The sequence below is a fragment of the Elgaria multicarinata genome, chromosome 3 (assembly GCF_023053635.1).
Source record: "Elgaria multicarinata webbii isolate HBS135686 ecotype San Diego chromosome 3, rElgMul1.1.pri, whole genome shotgun sequence".
Taxonomy (NCBI): domain Eukaryota; kingdom Metazoa; phylum Chordata; class Lepidosauria; order Squamata; family Anguidae; genus Elgaria; species Elgaria multicarinata.
The window spans coordinates 60,724,813-60,742,380 of record NC_086173.1 but is presented as its reverse complement, the minus strand read 5'-3'; the positions used below and the strand labels follow the sequence as shown (position 1 = coordinate 60,742,380).

General features: G+C 46.3%; 1 long non-coding RNA gene across 1 annotated transcript; it reads left to right on the top strand.

Moving 5' to 3' along the window:
* The first annotated feature begins 2,592 nt into the window (after positions 1 to 2,592).
* On the top strand, positions 2,593 to 13,740 carry LOC134396703 (uncharacterized). The gene is made up of 3 exons (XR_010025290.1): positions 2,593 to 2,878; positions 12,431 to 12,551; positions 13,630 to 13,740. It is a non-coding gene; the product is annotated as an uncharacterized LOC134396703 (long non-coding RNA).
* Positions 13,741 to 17,568: the final 3,828 nt, after the last annotated feature.

The window sequence follows — 17,568 nt, the reverse complement described above, 5'->3', positions numbered from 1 at the left end:
GTGCACATTGAGGTTCATCAGACAAGAATTTTATTGCATGCTCTCTACAGCCCAATTATAGATGTGCTCTGGGAAGAATGAGGAAGTGCAGAGAAGCAACAGTAAGGAAACATGATTTTTTCCCCCATGTGATGATGTGGTTAATCTAGCCTGAGAAAAATAGCTGGCCTAAGGCCTGGCCTGGCTCCATGGGGCCTTGGGCAAGCTGCCCTTGTTGGGCCTCCCCCATTGGTGCTTATCCCCTACTTGGCAGGAAGGCTACCTGGTGCCCTCCACATGAGTTAGACTATAACTCACATAATCCCTGACCATTAGTCGTGCTGGTTGGGGCTGATAGGAGTTGTAGTCCAAAACATGTGGAGAGTACCAGGTTGTCCACTCCTGCAGCATACGTACTCAGAGAATATTTCAGACCACTGCATTTCCCAGACTTCCTTCTCACCAATGGGAATGATCGCAGGACCAGCCTATGTGAGGTCTGCAGTCCACCTTGCTAGCTTACTGCAAAGGGAGAAGCGTGTAAGAAATAATAATAATAATAATAATAATAATAATAATAATAATAATAATAATAATAATAATAGCATTTGAGTGAGCACACATCTTGCCTTTCCTTATGACATTCCACAATCTCCCAGTTTGGTAGCACACAGCCTGACTGGAAAGCAAGGCAACTGCCCTCCGACCATGTCAGGAGACAGTAGTCCTCAGTCCTCTCGATTGGGGACATGGGCTTGATGATGCTCCACTCAGCTTTCTGTTCACACATCTCTGGACAATGCAAGGCCTGATGCTGGTGTAGTCCAGAGGGGCTTGGCCCGATCCCATTGGGGAAACCTGAGCACATGTGGAGTCGAGGACTGGACCTACCGACATGTTATTGCAGCGAAAACAATCAAGCCCTGCTTTTGGCTGCATGCCTCTCTTTTTCCCAAGTCGGATGGAGCAATTTAACCAACATCTGTCTTGTGGCTTCCCAATTCCTTTCCCTCTGAGACAGGAATGCAGCTCTGCCGAAGAAAGGCGAGAGCTCTGAACGAAATAGCCCCTTTGTCATGGTGTTTTCTGCTCTGGCCATTTTGAATTAATTAAGGAATGTGATCGAGAATATAAATAGCACCTCCTTCCCATATGATTGATGGCCTATTTGTGCTGGATCGGAATGCGCCTAATCTCTAATTGGGAGCCCACCATCTGCTCCTATTGATTTACTTGCCAGAAGTCCAATTCTTCTCTCTGCCCATATAAGGGAAAATTAGGTACGTGGAAGGCCAGCCAGACCTCTGCCTGCTGTGACATCACCGTTTGGCCCAGGCAGCCGAGGGCTTGTCTGCAGCCTTATGGTGGAATTCTGTTTACTGACTGTGTGTGAAACTTTAACGTCTGCTTCCAGGACAGCCCCTCCCTCCCTCCTTTGCTGGAGCCCCTCTCATATGTCAGTCACTCATAAACCCGCAACAGGGAAGCCATTCCAGCGCTTGTAAAGCAGAATCTGCCTGGCCTTGCTAACTCCACTGTCATAAATCAAGGGGCTACGGAGAGTTTCGATGGAAGGAGCATCTTTTGGCACAACACAGCTTTCCCTGTTGGAGTGCCTCGTGGCCCAGCAGTAGCATGAGACAATTCTTGACCAGAGATAGTACACACCATGGCACTAGCTATACCTGGCATTGTACGCATCCAGACATGAACTGCAGAGTCCTCTGGAAATGCAAAGGAATGCAGGTGCTTTATATCTGAAAATAGGCGAAGTTATGGTAATAGCCTTAACTCTGTCCAAATAGCCTTAACTGTATCCTTCTGTTAACAGGAACATAAAAAGGGGCCCTTGCTGCTCTAGATAAGGATGGGCGTAAGAAGCAGAATGATGTCATGGTTTTCTTACTGATGATTGAATGATCAGTCCAAGATCAGCCTCTTTAGCTGCCAGATGGACTGTAATTCAAACTAGTCCACGTTCTCTACTGCAAGCTGACCTTTTTAGGGAGAACGTTATTATTATTATTATTATTATTATTATTATTATTATTATTATTATTTATATAGCACTATCAATGTACATGGTGCTGTACAGAGTAAAACAGTAAATAGCGAGACCCTGCCGCATAAGCTTACATTCTAATAAAACCATAATAAAACAATAAGGAGGGGAAGAGAAAGCAAACAGGCACAGGGTAGGGTAAACAGGCACTGGGTAGGGTAAAACTAACAGTATAACGTCAGAACAGGAACATTCCCAGTTGTGATAGATATGGATAACCCGGGGTGAGGGGAGGGGAAATCACAGAGACAGAATTATGATGGCAAAACAAAAATAATATCCGCACAACAGAACAGAAGCTCTTCTTGGAAGAAAGATGTCTGGGTTCCCATCAACAAATGATTAACTTTTACTTTCTCCTCTTTATTTGATTTGCCCTCCAGGGTTTGTTTATTTATCTGACTAATTCATTAACATTCTCTATCTCACTTCATAACCCAAAAAGACTTCTGGGGTTTGATACCATGAACCTGCTGCATGCTCTAGGTCTGGGGATCATTTCATATATTATTCAGAGGCAAATCTAAGTTACCGCAGGGTGTACATGCAACCGGGAGCTGCAGGCAATCATGGCTTTCTGATGGGTGCATTTGGCCAATGGGCCAAACATAGACATCCAGGCCTCTCAGTTTGGACTTTTGGACTCTCCCCCAGCCAGGCCATACCCCATTTCCCCAGGCTATGTCCCCTCACATCTAGTTTGTTGATATTCCCACCACCACCATCCCACTCGGTCCTCCACTCACAAATCGGATGGAAGGAACCTTGCACAAGTTGGGGAAGGTGAATGCCTGGATGGAAACGTCTTCTTTTTTCTTCATTGCATACTGAAGAAAGGTAAGAGTCACATCTGTAACTTGACCCACTTTTGGCTCTGGCTGCACCCAATGCTGGTGTGTCGACCTTCACAGGGGGAATGTTGCCCACCCCTGGTATACCTGTATGGTATATGTATTTGCCATCTACATATTAGATGTACACTTGGTGCATTTGTTCATTTTAGGGATTTATACCCTGCCTGCCCTTCAGCCACTGCTCAGATGTTTTAGGTGTAACACCTAAAAATGCAATGTGCTCCTCAGCTCCCACAAGCCCTGCTGGTGTCCCTGGAGGGTTCCACTCTTGAGTCTTCCCATTTTGCCTGCTTCCTGGCTCATCTGAAGGCCTGCCCGTCCTTTCTCTGGAGCAGAACAGAGATGCCGCGTCTCTTTCTCAGGTGATGTGCAACGGGCCTGGGAGATGAAGCATGGCATCTCTGTAATGATTGCCAGAGGCCATTGAGGGCCATCCAGCACCTCGCTAAGGTCACCCACTCCCTGGGAGACCAGCCGTTCCCTCCCTTTCCCTCCCACATTGCAAACATAGATCAGGTGTGACAGGCGCTTTGCCACTTAGAAACCTGCAGTCTTGTCAAGAGACTTGAAGTCCCTTTGGGCTGCAGAGAGCAAGTACAGATAAAATGTACGCTCCAAAGGAAAGCTACAATCCACACTCCATTGTCTGAACTGGCAGTGATAGCAGGCGCTGTCCCTCCTCATGGTATTGTGTGCTCAAGCTGCATTTAACTGGGAACTGGGTGAACTCACTTCATGTTCATTGCAACTATGCCCAGAGACTGGATCCAATGGTAATATACAAGGATAGTCTTGAGGGTTGTTGCTCGCTGGTGGAGCACATGCTTACCCCAGGTGGGTAGGGAAAGGCTCCTGTCTGAAGCCCAGGAGAGTGGCTTCAGACAGGAGAGTGGCTTCAATCGGTGTAGACTAGCCTTCCCCAACCTGGGGCTGTCCAAATGCATTGCCTGCTGGCTGGGGGTGATGGAAGCTGTAGTCCAACACTTCTGGACAGCCCCAGGTTGGGGAAGGCTATAGAAAATCCTGAGCTGGATTGATGTGGCGTAAGGCAGCTTCCTATGACCTCAGCTCTGTTCCCTGTGGCTTTTCTTTATTCAAAGTTTTTTTTCTCCCACCCCCTCAACCAAAGAGGCTCCTAGAGTGGCTTACAAGCAATCAGTTAAACATATGCTCATATGCTTACAATCGGAAAAGACTTGATACACAAGGAAGAGGGGATGGGGAGGGAAGAGGGGGGCAATTAAGCAGTCTTTCAACAGGGCTGATGGAATGGCCCCTTATCGCCCTCTGTACAGCCTATACCATGGCCTTCAAATACATTATCAAGGAGCCTTAAGAGAAAATAGTTAAACACCATCAAATAACAAATACAAGATTTAAAACCAGATCTAAAACAGCAACTCTATATAAGCAGCTTCCAAATAAGAGAGATCAAGGTGCATGTGTTCAGATCCCTCAGCTGCATGCCCCATCCTCATCCCCCACACAAGCACAGAAAGATAGATGCCTCTAGAGCAGAAGTGTGTGTGGGGGGGCTCTTTTATCCCAAGGGCCGCCTTAGTTTCTTAGGGGTTGCATGCTGGAGGTGAGCATGGCCAAAGGCTAAAGTGGGTGTGGCCAAAGCAACATTCTCTCTTTTCCCTTCTCTGTTCTCCTTCCCTCCCTTCTCTCTGCCCACCACCCTGATCTCTTTCTTTCACCCTCTTTGCCTACCTCCCCTTCTCTCCCTCTTCTTCTCACACTTCCCATCATGAGACTTCCCACCAAGTACTTGTATGTGCTATGAGGCAAACCCCAGGACTACCTAAGCAGATGGAAGGACACCAGGGCAGGATCTACACTACTGCTTTATAAAGGTTTATAGTGGTTTTGGCAACTGTTCAGGCTCAGGACACATGTCATATACTGTTTTCAAAGGGTTTTATCCTGCTTGGTGTAGATCTGGCCCAGGAGGTAGCAGGTGACTGCTGGCTCTCGGCTGTATCTCAGGTGAGCAGGTTGAAAAACGGACAGTGTGTGCTCTGAGAACAAGGACAGGGCAGGAGAATTACACATAGGTTCATGCTGGCCCTTCACCAACAGAGGTAGGAGCCAAGATTACCAAAGGTCAGGTTGCAAAGGGTTCTCTCGCAAGAACAAACAAACTCAGTAAATGAATATCTGGCCTAAGGCTCAACTAACTCGGTGGCTACATCTAGATGTGTCAAACAGCATGCATAGGGTTAAAGGAACACAGGAAGCTGCCTTATCCTGAGTCAGACCATTGGTCTATCTAGCCCAGTATTGTTGACACTGACTGGCAGCAGCTCTCCAGGGTTTCAGGCAAGAGTTTTTCCAGCCCTTCCTGGAGATGTCAGGGATTGAATATGGGATCTTCTGCACGCAACACAAGTGCTCTACCACTGAGCTATGGCTGTTGAACAGTTAAGTACATGAGTAACACTAGTTTCTTAATTCTAGAAGAATCCCAGGGAACCACTGAGCAGGACTGAGATGATTTCACAATTCTGAAATATTTTCTTGGCAAGGCTATTTTGTACCATCACTCCCTTGTACTCAAGACCCTTGCTGTGCAGCATATTGTGAAGATGCTAGGCGAGGGGGTGTGTGGTTTTGTCCTCAAAAAGCAACAATGATTGGAACAAGAGGAGAGCTTCCTATCCACAGCATTGGGGAGAACAGTTATCTCCCTGCATCCTCGTTGAGACCGTGTTGCTCTACTCCTACCTCTCAGAAATCCTGTGCCTTTGCAGCAGATGATCAAGAAGGATAATGCAGAGATGCAGAGCTTTCCCTGTCGGTGCGGGTGTTCAGTGCCCGTTGTCTGGATGATAAAATTCTGGGAATTCAGAGGGTATGATGAAGCTCTCTTGTCTTGTGGAGAAGCTACACCTGTTGGACCCATAAACAAGAAATGTAGACTAAAGCCAGAGACACGGAATGCATTGAGAACTCATGAGGATGCAGGAGGGGAATGATTATTCATCTGCCCCCAAACCTGACAATTGAACAATGCATTCCTCTGCTAGAATGCTAAGTGAAGGGATTCTAACTATACAGTAGGGTGATGTATTAACAGCAGAGCAGGAGTGTCAAACCTCTTTCAGCCCGAGGGCTGGATTCCCTTTCGGAGATGCTCGGGGGGGGGGGCTGCATTCCAGTGGTGGGTGGGGCTGAAGGCAAAAGGGGCGGGGTCAAACTGCAAAAAAAATAAATATCCCAGCATAGTTTAGCTTGAAGCTCTTATTGCCAGTAACGAAGCCTAAGGAGGGGGATGTCAACTTTTTAGAATGGAGGGAGGAAACTATACAAAAGCTTGGAAACCAGCAAATGGGGGGGGTAGGGGAAGTGGCATGACCCCAGGTGGGCTAGATTTGGCCCACGGGTCTGAGGTTCAACACCCCTGCAGTAGAGAGCCAGATGTATCTGTTTTGATAACTGCAGCGTTTTCTTGCAATGTTCAATCTCTCCTATTGGCATTAGGCTGACTTCCACTTTACCGTGATGGTGCCTGCATTGCCTGCTTTTGTTAATGCTCTACTCTGACCTCCAGGACAGTGGGCTTCCTTCTCCTACTTCCAGGGACGGCCGGAAATGTTCTGTTTGGGGATTGTATCCTGCGTCTGGAGGAGGCTTGCTAGCTTGGGTAATCCAGGTGCTTCCTGCCTCGCTGCATCTGGGAGATGTTGTTTGATGACTTTGTGAGGATATTTCCTTATCCCAATCTTCTTGGAGGATACTGGTTAGCTGGGATGTGGAAACAATAGCTGGACTGGTACCAAAAGACCAGACCTAAGTGCCTCTGATCCATGATGGGAATAAGTGTCTTCGGGATCAAGACTGAAAACATACATTTATTAGGAAGTTGGTAAGCTTGTAGTCCAGTGCTAAGGCAGCATTGAAAAAGAGGGTGCCATAAAAGATGTGGGAGGAACTGAGAGGCTGGAAGGATTTAGGTAGTGACAGGCAATTCAGGAGACAGGTGGCGAAGTACAGCCAGAGACAGTCGATTCACCCATCACCCAGAAATGTTGAAAGCAGCTTCATTTCTGCTTTCATCATTTCTGTTGTAACATTGTGGTGAGAGGACCACCAGGTCCTCTGTGAGTATGGTGGCCACTTATGAATCATTAAAAAAAGAGGACCACTATTTGCCTGAAATTTGCAAATATATGTGCACATTTAGAAATAATTATTATATTTCTAATAGAAATACGGTACATCTCAGCATAGTGTGGAACACTGTGACCAGGTGACTGTGTGTCTGCCTGTGTTAATAGGCAACCGTTCTGATGGTTCTTTTTCTTTAAAATTGGAATTGGACAGGGCAGCCTTGCAGATATAGGACACCATCACATGGGGGTGGGTGCTCTGGCAGCCCTTCAAATGGAGGATTTTCCTCTGTAAAAAAGGACACATGGCCACCCTACACCCTGGGTCATCGATTACCCAGGAGATGAGAGCAGTGAGTTCCTACTTCGCATGGTGCAGGAGAAAAGTCAAGTTGTGTTTCTGCTCTCTTAGCTTCTGTGCAAGGTGCCTGAGAACCAAATTCCAGGGAAGCTAGAGGGGCCACAAGTGAGAGAAGTCAGGAACCAAGAAGGCAAGGAGGAAAGAGGAAGCAGCAGAGTGGAAACAACTAGAAGTGCTTGTTAAAGGCACAGTGAGTCTTTTGGGTATAACCATAGTGATAGTAGGGAGGGCTAATGGGAGGATTTCCTATTGCTGCTGCCCAATTCTCTGTGTTGTGAGATATGGAAGAGCTCAGATGCTTGGAGCAGTAATCCACTGAGGTTCCTTGCCTCCCAGGGAAAATCTGCCTGAGTGTGAGACTTCAGGCTTCATGACAGAGGAGATCACTGCACCACATCTGATGAAAGAATGCATCTCCTATAAGAGAGATGGCTAGCCCAGATGGAATTCCCACCTCTCATCTGAGATCATACTCCTATCTGGGGAGTAGAAAGATTTAGTGTATTGATTTGAATGACTAAGAGCCTGCTTTTGGGAGTATCTGACCCTTCATCACTCAGGAAGGACCAAGTTAAGACCCAGCTGCCTCTTCTTATTTATTTATGATTTATCGTTACATTTATATCCCACCTTTTCTCTCTCTTGCAAGGAGCCCAGAGTGGCATACATGATCTTCCTTCTTCTTTCCATTTTATTCTCACAACAACCCTGTGAGGTAGGTTAGGCAGAGAGTCAGTGGCTGAACCATAGTCACTCAGTGAGCTTCATAGCCAAGTGGGGACTAAAACCCAGAACTCTTGAGTCCTAGTACAACACACTAACCAATGTACCAGACTTCTTTGGTTGGTAGATGAGTTTTTAGCTCAGCTTCCTCTTTTGTGGCCCTGGGAGATATGTGGGCAGGCAGGAGGCTCAGTGTTAGAGTGACTGAAGATCTGAAGAATGCTCTGTCTGCCACTGTTCAGCACTTTTGGTCCAATGAGTGGTTCTTGGCTTGTGTGGGGAACTGTCATTTGTCCTGTACAATAACAATCCATTAAGATGAGATGGTTCTTGCCTTCTCTACTACAGAGGGCTTGGAGCTGGGATCCATGCTGGGATCTCAGCAGTGTTCTGTTCTGTCTATATGCTCAACAGCAGGGGAGGGAGGCACACTTTGTTTGCTGATCTGCTCCTTTCATGTTCCAGCACAACTGGAGCAGTGTTTCCTCCCATTTCTCCTAGGTGCTCCAGCTAGACAGGCCAGGAGTTCATAGGAGCCAGAGAATCGGAGTCTGGAAAACACACAGGATGTCCTACATACAGTGCAGAGATTTAAAAAGAAAAGAGTATGGAGATGGGAAAGCACTTCCAGCACACGTAGGGTCTCTCTGGATTTCCTTCCTATTAATGTTGTCCCAATTAGCTGGCTTGGAGCCCAGTGGACAGCTAGAGCTGCCAATTCGTATCTTGGCCTGGGGGAATCCTTCCTAATGAAGCTACTAAAAGACCAGAGCAGCAGTTGCCTCATCCCGTGAGATCTCCTCATTTCAGCATCAAGGTTTTCTTTTGCAGGTGATATTACACTTTGAGCAAGAAGAAGAATATGTCTGCCTGTCCTCGCCTGTACATTGAGGGCAGGTGAACTGACAGATGGTGAGCTGACAGATGAACTGCAGGCACTCATCATCACAGTTCCCATAAGCCACAGCCCTAATAAGAGTCCAAAAATGCAGATGCAGGCAGCTGTGTTGATCTCTCTCTCTCTCTCTCTCTCTCTCTCTCTCTCTCTCTCTCTCTCTCTCTCTCTCTGTGTGTGTGTGTGTGTGTGTGTGTGTGTGTGTGTGTCTATCTATCTATACACACAGAGAGAGAGAGAGAGAGAGAGAGAGAGAGAACAGATAGACATACAGAAATCAACTTACAGATACCTTTGGGGCTTCTGATGTTGAAAAGGATGTCTTTTATTTTGACAGTAGCGCGTCATCTCAATACGCTGTGAATATTGTGGCACCTTAAAAGACAGATTTATTGTGGCACAAGTTTTTGTGAACTAAAGTCCACTTCATCAGGTGCATTCTAGTCCATGATAGATTATGCCATAATAAGTCTTTATTTGCCCTTTATTTACTCTTCACAGTCATTTTTTGCTGCAAGAGACTCCCAGGGTCAGGCTACCCCTCTGCGAACTGAATTGAAATTGTGTGGGAAAGCCTCACAGCACCACCTCTAGGACAAAATAGCAGAATGTTTTTTCTTTCGTTCACTGCACTTCAGTGAATACTTCAAGCTTTCATGGTAGACTGGCAATAGCTCTGAGGGAATTAGTACTTGGTGAGTATAAAACTAGGTTAGATTCTTAGCTGAGGATGAGCCCCAAAATTGCTAGTATGATTAGTGTCTTTTTCTGCCGAGAGCAAGGTCAGCCAGGAGTCCGTTGGACTCCCAACTCCCTGCTCCCCCTTGCTTCCCCCGCTACCCTAACCCTCACTGCCCCCCCCCAGAGCTGCTACCACTGGGACTTACCTGCAAATGAGTCCTCCTCCAGAGAGCCAGGCTGATTTAAAGTAATTGTGGGGGCTCTTTACTTTTTGTATATCTATGGCCGTAAACTACGGTGTCCATTAAGGGGCATTTTATCCCCTTGCTCTTGATTGTCACAAAAAGGGCATGATGTTTCCTGGCAAGCCAGTGTGGGGTGTATTATTTCTTCAATTGCTCTAAATAACTCTCAGAAGGGGAAGGGCTATTCCTCAGTGGTTGAACCCCTGCTTTGCATGTAGAAGGTCCCAGGTCCAATCTCTAGCATCTCCACTCAGCGCTAGGAAAAAATCCTGCCTGAAATGCTGGAGAGCTGCTGCCAGTCAGTGTCGACAATACTGAGCTAGATGGACTAAGGGTCTCATTATAAGGTGGGTTCCTATATCCCATTAACTACCAAGCCATAATGGGGGGAAGTGCATTGCTGGACTTCAAGGGAATCTTGATTGGAAAAGGTTGTAAGAGTCAAGAAGAGGTGACTGTGCAACAAATCAGGGAGGTCAGTTCTCCCCATTACCTTGCTTGGACCCAGTGCTGGTTCTCAGGAGTCTGGCTAGTCCCTGGATACTATCCTGATACACAAATCCTTTGGATCCTCCTGCTGCCCTCTACTTATCATTGGCTGTGGTAAAAGGATCAGAGTTCATTCTGCCTTCACCCATTCCCCAACTACATACCAATTTACAAACAAATAAGTTTGGCCAGTCCAGAAAACAAGACTTTGTGTGAAATGTACTTCTTGGATAATTGAGCTTTTCCCAGTGCCAAGAACAAGTGAGTGAGTGAGGCATGATCAGAGTGCCGTGCCTGTGTGCTAGAGGGTTGGGCAGGAAAAATGCAAAGTTCATTGGAAGGGGTCATCTAACACATGGTCCTCCAAGGAAAGAGCTGGCGAAAGAGCACAAGACAAGAACAGATTCCAAAGGAAGTTGCTTTTGATTTACATGAACATTTGAAGTGCTTGTGACATTGTTTCTGCACTATCTTTTTGTTTTGTGGCTTGCACTTTAGGTTGCTATGGGCTAATCGACACATGCAGCCCTTTCGCAATGAAAGAGGCATGCTCCCAAAGGTTCCCCACATCCGTGATTGCCCCTCATGGAGCATATGCAACTGATCTGTACCGCAATTAGAGGAGTGCCATTGTGGGAGCACACGTGCCCCATTACGGCGGTTCCACAAAGGGGTGGGGGCACACTGCAAACGTTCTTTGCAATGGAAGCGAGAGAGCCAGAAAAACAGTGACAAAAGCAGAGAGGGATAGTCCAGGAAAACTGAGAGGAGGAGCTGAGATCACTGCGGGAGCAGGTGAACGTCACATGGCCCGTTAGTGACGACTACGATACAATCCTGCAATAAACGGCTGGTGTAGACTTCTCCTATCTAAGCCCACCTATGTGACATTCATTGGAAGCCAAACATCAGCTGCCCATTAGCTAAAGATATTCCCATATTCCAGGGACCTGGGCCTTTGACCTTCGTTCATAGTGCATGAATACTCAGAGTGACTGGGGATAGCATACCTAAGGCAGGGGGAAGAGCAGCCCTTGGATCTGTATAAGGAGGATATAGATTAAATGTTGATTCAGAGCGCTTGGGGCCAGGGCTGGCTTATTTACCCAGTCAGCCAAGGTTCTGCCTGGGGCACCACTTTGTAAGGCAGGGGTGGGGCCCAAGGGCCAGATTGTCTTTTAGGTCATCCACCAGTGCCAGATGACAGCAGCAGGTGGGCCCCTCCCATCTGAAGCCCCTCCCCCTGATTTCATAGGAGTCCTTTTCTCTGTGCAATCGCTCCGTGCTTCTCTGTGCATGGAAAAGTTTTTCCTTACGTTGTTTTACTCTGATTGTTCCACAAGCTTCCTCATGATATATACTAAAGGAAGGGCTGTAATCTATGAGTTTCCTGTTTCTCTTACTTAGTGATCTTGCTGTATTGTTATGTGTGTTCTTCCGGGGGTTTTGCCTGTATTTTTAACTTTGTTTCAAAATAAAATCTCATGTTTTCTTTTTTAACAATGAAACTGAATGTAGTCTTATCCATCTTTGCCACCTGGTGGCAAGTGAGGCGCGCGCTCCAGCCTGTAGCAGCCACAGTCAATACTTAGCTCTTTTATTTCTTCAAATACAGCATAGGCACATGGCTAGCTGTACACAGCCCAACTTCTGCTTGTCACCTACTAACCTTTGATAGTGTAATTCAAGCTACTACCACCTCCCAATATACAACAACTTCACTGTGGTCTGGAGAGGCTAGACGAGTCGAGAGGCTTGCACGTGCTTTCATCCACAAGAGGTTGGGGGGTTCTTGCTATAGAGTTATCCAACTGACTGGACTTCCGAGGCAACGTGGCTTCCTGTGATTTCACCATAGATGAACAACACTTGTTCTGTCCATCTAAAACAACAATTTGATACTGTAAAAACTGGACGTTGTCAAGATGATCTCTTAAGGATCCCTCCTCAACTCTGTGAATGTGTGATTGTAAATGAGGGACTTCTAACAAGGATGAAAAGTTTAGCCTTGACAGATCCCCTTTTGTAGGGAAATCCAACCTGATGGTCCTGGAATGGCTGACCACTCCATGACTAAGGAAATGGACAGAGAAGTTCTGGAAGGGGAATTACCTCCCCCATCACATGCCACCCACCCCATCCTAATCAGAGTGAGTGTAAGAATATTATTTTTATTTTTATTATTATTATTTTTCAATGGGGAGCGGTATACAAATATTCTAAATAAATAAATAAATAAGAAGAGAACAAAGAAAGCATGTGGAGTTAGTAGCATGGAGTCAGACAAGACCAGGCTGGAGGACCAGAGAACTAAATGGAGATCTGGAATTATCTTTAGGGTACAAGCCCCACCCCCTAAAATCTCATGGTAGACCAGTATCTGTTGGGTGAGTTAATGCTGTTCTCCTTTTTAAAATGTTGCTGTTTGTTCATTCTGTTTTATTGTCAGGGTTGTTTTTAATTTTGTTGTGATTTGTTTTTTTATGGGCTAACTTTCCCTGAGCTTGATTTCACAATAGAAAGGCAGGATATAAATGCTCAAACAATCAAATGAGCTGGCAAACTAAAATATACGGGACAACCATCAGCAGAGCAGATTAGGAAAGTCATTCTGTGTGGATAGTGGATAGTTTTCCCAGGGAAAATACCAGTGGCGGTAAAAGCTTCAGAAGTGTATATGGTTGCCAGCTTTTTATAAGCCTCTGTGTCTTTCAATCTTTGTGAAGGGATCTTAACATAACCTGACCAGGTGAGCAGAGTGCCCTGTAAGTGGTAAGATTCCATCATCTCCAAGGTTGTGGAGCCCAGCTTTCCAATATATGAGCTGTTTCCTTTTGCTAAACAACCAACAGAGGGCAGCACAGGTATTGCTCTGTGGGCAGCACAGCTAGTACTTTTGCTTCCGACATGGCAAAATAGGCAAAAGAAACAGCAAAGTATACAATAACTGATTATGGTGAAATGGAACAATATTGGGCTGAGTGAGTGAGTGAAACAGCACAGTCCAAATCTCCTATATCTAACACCTGCTATTTCTTAATGGCTTCTGTTGCATTTCTGGGTTCTCTAGCCAGAAAAAGTGAATTGGTTCTTTATCTTTTAAATGACTCTCTTCTTAGCGATTGCTGATAATACCTGTCAGGCGCTGATCTCTTGGTATTGGTGACATTGTGCCATCCATTAAAAATGGCAAATTAATTGGCTTCTTTTGCTGCCACTCCTGTTTAGGACAAGAAGTGCTGGGAGCGATGGCAGTTGGAGATCAGCCTGGGCAAAGAAGCCTAGTCAACACCACAGGACTGAAAACATCTGACAGCTGAACATAAGCCTGGTAGCCTCTTTGGGGAGTGGGCTATTTTCCCTGTGGCCACTGCTGTAGGCCTACTGTATAAATAAAATACAGTCACTATTTGTGTGCTGTTTTGCTGCTGTCATTTGCCTTTACCCCTAATTTACCCCTTTGGGGGCAGGCAGAGATAAATGAAAAGTCATGAAAGGTAAAACAACAACAGAAGAAAAACTTCAGCAAACATTTTTTTTCAAAAATGAATGAAATGTTACAGCACAGATTGGAAACCTCCAGCTTACAGGATGAATTTGGCTCTCCAGACCTCCCCATCCATCTGACAAAGGCCTACAGAGAGGCCCCTCCCTTTCCTTTACGCCCCCCTACCCAAAGGGAAGGGAGAGGCAGTGAGAGAAATGCCCCAATACTCCTTGAAGTCACCACTCAGTCAGTTTTGTCCTGGGGTGGGGGAGGAGAGAGAATGGATTCTAGGTAAGCGTGTTGGGGCTGCATGCTAGCAGTGGGGGTGTCATGCTTGCCCACAGCCAATTCAGTAGGGGTGTGTGCTCTGCACTGAAAATCCAGGGGTCCTACAGACCTCCAAAATCGCAATGCAGTTTTAAAACCAGCAGGCACCCGCGGTGCGGATAGAAGATTGTTCAGTGCCCCGAAGGGATCTGAAGGGATCCAAATGTTTTTTAGGCAATGTGAGGGCTTGTTTTATATTGATGGATGAGATGACTAAGAGCTTCATCACACTACCGTTATAGCCTGCTATCATGGCACAATCCATGCAAAGCAGTTGTTGTTGTTGTTGTTGTCAATGAGCTGCATCACATGAGTCTCTGTGCCTCTGCCCTGCTGCAGCACATGCCCCGGGAGGGCTGGGCCAGGCTCCACAGTGCTCGCTTAGGACTGTGAGGGAGGCGGTCAGGTTGCCCTGCCCCTTGTCTTGCTGCTTCGTGCGCACCCCGAGAGGGCTGGGCTTGCTCCGGGCTCCATGGCACTTGTTTGGGGACTGGCGAAGGTGTCGGCCAGGCAGCTTTTCACCTTGTCATTCTTCTGCACCCCTAGTGGCCGCTCAAGAAGAATCACACTTAATGAGCTTCAAAATACTTCGCTACAAGGGGAGGAAGAACTGCAATCAGGGCAGGACATAGTCGACATCATCCGAGTCCTTCGCCATGATAGCAGACAATAATGTGAACATCATGGGAGTCCTTTGCATGGATTGCGCCATGATAGCAGGCTATAACGGTAGTGTGCTGAAGCTTGAAGAGTGGAACTACACTACTGCTTTAAAGTGCTTTAAAGCACTTTATAACAGTTTTGAAAACAGTGTATGGAGTGTGTCCTGGGTCCCAACAGTTGTCAAAACTGTTATAAAGCACTTTAAAGCATTTTAAAGCAGTAGTGTAGATCCTGCCCAACTGAACCCTTTTCCATATTAAGAACATGCTATCATTGAGGGGTGAGGGAGGGGTAGTTTTGAAATTGACATCTGTACCTAACCAATAGCCACAGCCTCCTCCCTGTCTCCCCCCTCCAATCACATTGCTTAGGGAGAGGGATTGCGAATCATATAACCCATTTGTTCTTGTCCTGGCCCTCATTCCTCGTAGAGCGTTCAGAACGGAAGGAAGGGGGAGAGAGAGAGAGAGAGAGAGAGAGAAATCTAGCTATGCTTTGTGTGTGTGTGTGTGTGTGTGTGTGTGTGTATGTGTGTGTTCTTTCATTACCACCACTGAGAATTTTTAAAAAAAATTAAGAAAAAATCCTTTATCTTTCCAACTCTCCTTTAAATCCCAGTCTGTCTGTCTCGGGCCATTGCTACACGAGGGATTAGCCCAGACTGAAACCTGGGCTCACCCCTGTGCGTGCAGATGATGCACAGGGGATCCCAGGGTCAGGCCGGGCTAAACCCCCCCCCCTTGACCCTGGATAACCGGATCCACTTTTGGCCTGGTTTACCAGGTTCTGCAGCTTTCCCCGGCTACGCGGCTTACTCACGAGTAGCCGGGAGAAGCTGTGCCCATTGGGCAGGGGGGAGAGAGGGGGGCAAGCGGGGGGGCAAGTGGACAAGCGAGCGGGGGGTGAGTGGGGGGGTGAGCAGACGGGCAATTGAGCGGGCGAGCGGACTGACAAGCGGGGGGTATCAGACATTGGGGGAAATCGGGGGCAGGGGGGAGCAGGGAACCCTTTATTTATTTATTTTAAAAAAGCCTTACGTTCTCGTTGCTGCACTTCTGTGCACATGGCCATTTAATTTTTTAAAAAAATGGCTGACGTGACGGGGCTTTCCCTTACCCCGTCGCATGTTACGTCTAGCTAGGGGCGACGGCCTGTGCTAGCTCCAGCGCAGCGTCGCTCCTATTCCCCACCAGATTACCAGGCAGGTCTAGCAAGGCCCTCAGTCAGTGTTTATTCTTGTTATGTATCTAAAATCCAAGTTGCTTCAAAACACCCCACCCCACATTTCTGCTTTGTTGGTGAGTGTGTGTGTGTGTGTTTTACTGCTACCCCCACTAAAAACTTTATTAAAATATTTTTAAAATCTGTTTATCTTTCCATTGCAATCCTTTGTCTTACATTCCAACACCCAGTGCCTGCTGTTATTGTGTGTGTGTGTGCGTGTCTACTACCCCTGCAGAAAAACTATATAAATATACTAAAAGGTCTCTTTATCTTTCTATTCCAATCCTTTATCTTACATTTCACTCTATTAAATTTCATCCTGTTGTTTTCATCCCAGCGCTCCAGCCTATCAAGATCATTTTGAAGTTTGTTTCTGTCTTCCAGGGTTTTAGCTATCCTACCCAATTTTGTGTCATCTGCAAATTTGATAAGCATTCCCTGCACCTCCTCATCCAAATCATTAATAAAAATGTTGAAGAGCACTGGGCCCAGGAGTGAGCCCTGTGGTACCCCACTCATTGCCTCTCCCCAGTTTGAGAAGGTTCCATTGATAAGTACTCTTTCAGTCCGATTCTGTAGCCAACTGTGAATCCACCTAATAGTTGTTCCATCTAGCCCACTTTTAGCTAGTTTGTTAATCAGAATGTCATGTGGTACTTTGTAAAAAGCTTTGCTGAAGTCAAGATATATGACATTCACAGCATTCCCACGGTCCACAAGGGAGGTTACCTTATCAAAAAATGAGATCAAATTTGTCTGACAGGACTTGTTCTTGACAAATCCATGTTGGCTTCTAGTGATCACTGCATTGATTTCAAGGTGTTTACAGATTGACTTCTTTATAATCTGCTCCAGAATTTTCCCAGGGATGGATGTCAGACTGACTGGTCTGTAGTTCCCAGGTTCCTCCTTTTTGCCCTTTTTGAAGATAGGGACAATGTTAGCCCTCCTCCAGTCGTCCGGCACCTCACTCGTCTTCCATGATTTTGCAAAGATAATAGACAAAGGTTCTGAGAGTTCTTCTGCTAGCTCCTTCATTACTCTTGGATGCAGTTCATCGGGCCCTGGAGATTTGAACTCATTCAAGGAAATTAGGTGTTCTTTGACAATTTGTTTATCAATCTCAAACTGCAATCCTGCCCCCTCAACTTCTGCTTCACTTTTTCTAGGGGGGTCATAGACCCGCTTTTGGGAGACGACTGAGGCAAAGTAGGAATTGAGCACTTCAGCCTTTTCTTTGTCATCTGTTATCAATTTGCCATCCTCATTAAGCAGTTGAACCACCATTTCTTTCCTCTGTCTTTTACTACTCACATATCTGAAGAAAGCCTTTTTATTGCTTTTACCATCCCTCGCTAATCTCAGCTCATTCTGAGCTTTAGCCTTCCTGACGCCATTTCGGCACTTCTGCGCCACTTGTCTGTACTCTTCTTTTGTAGCCTGGCCTTCCTTCCACTTCCTATATG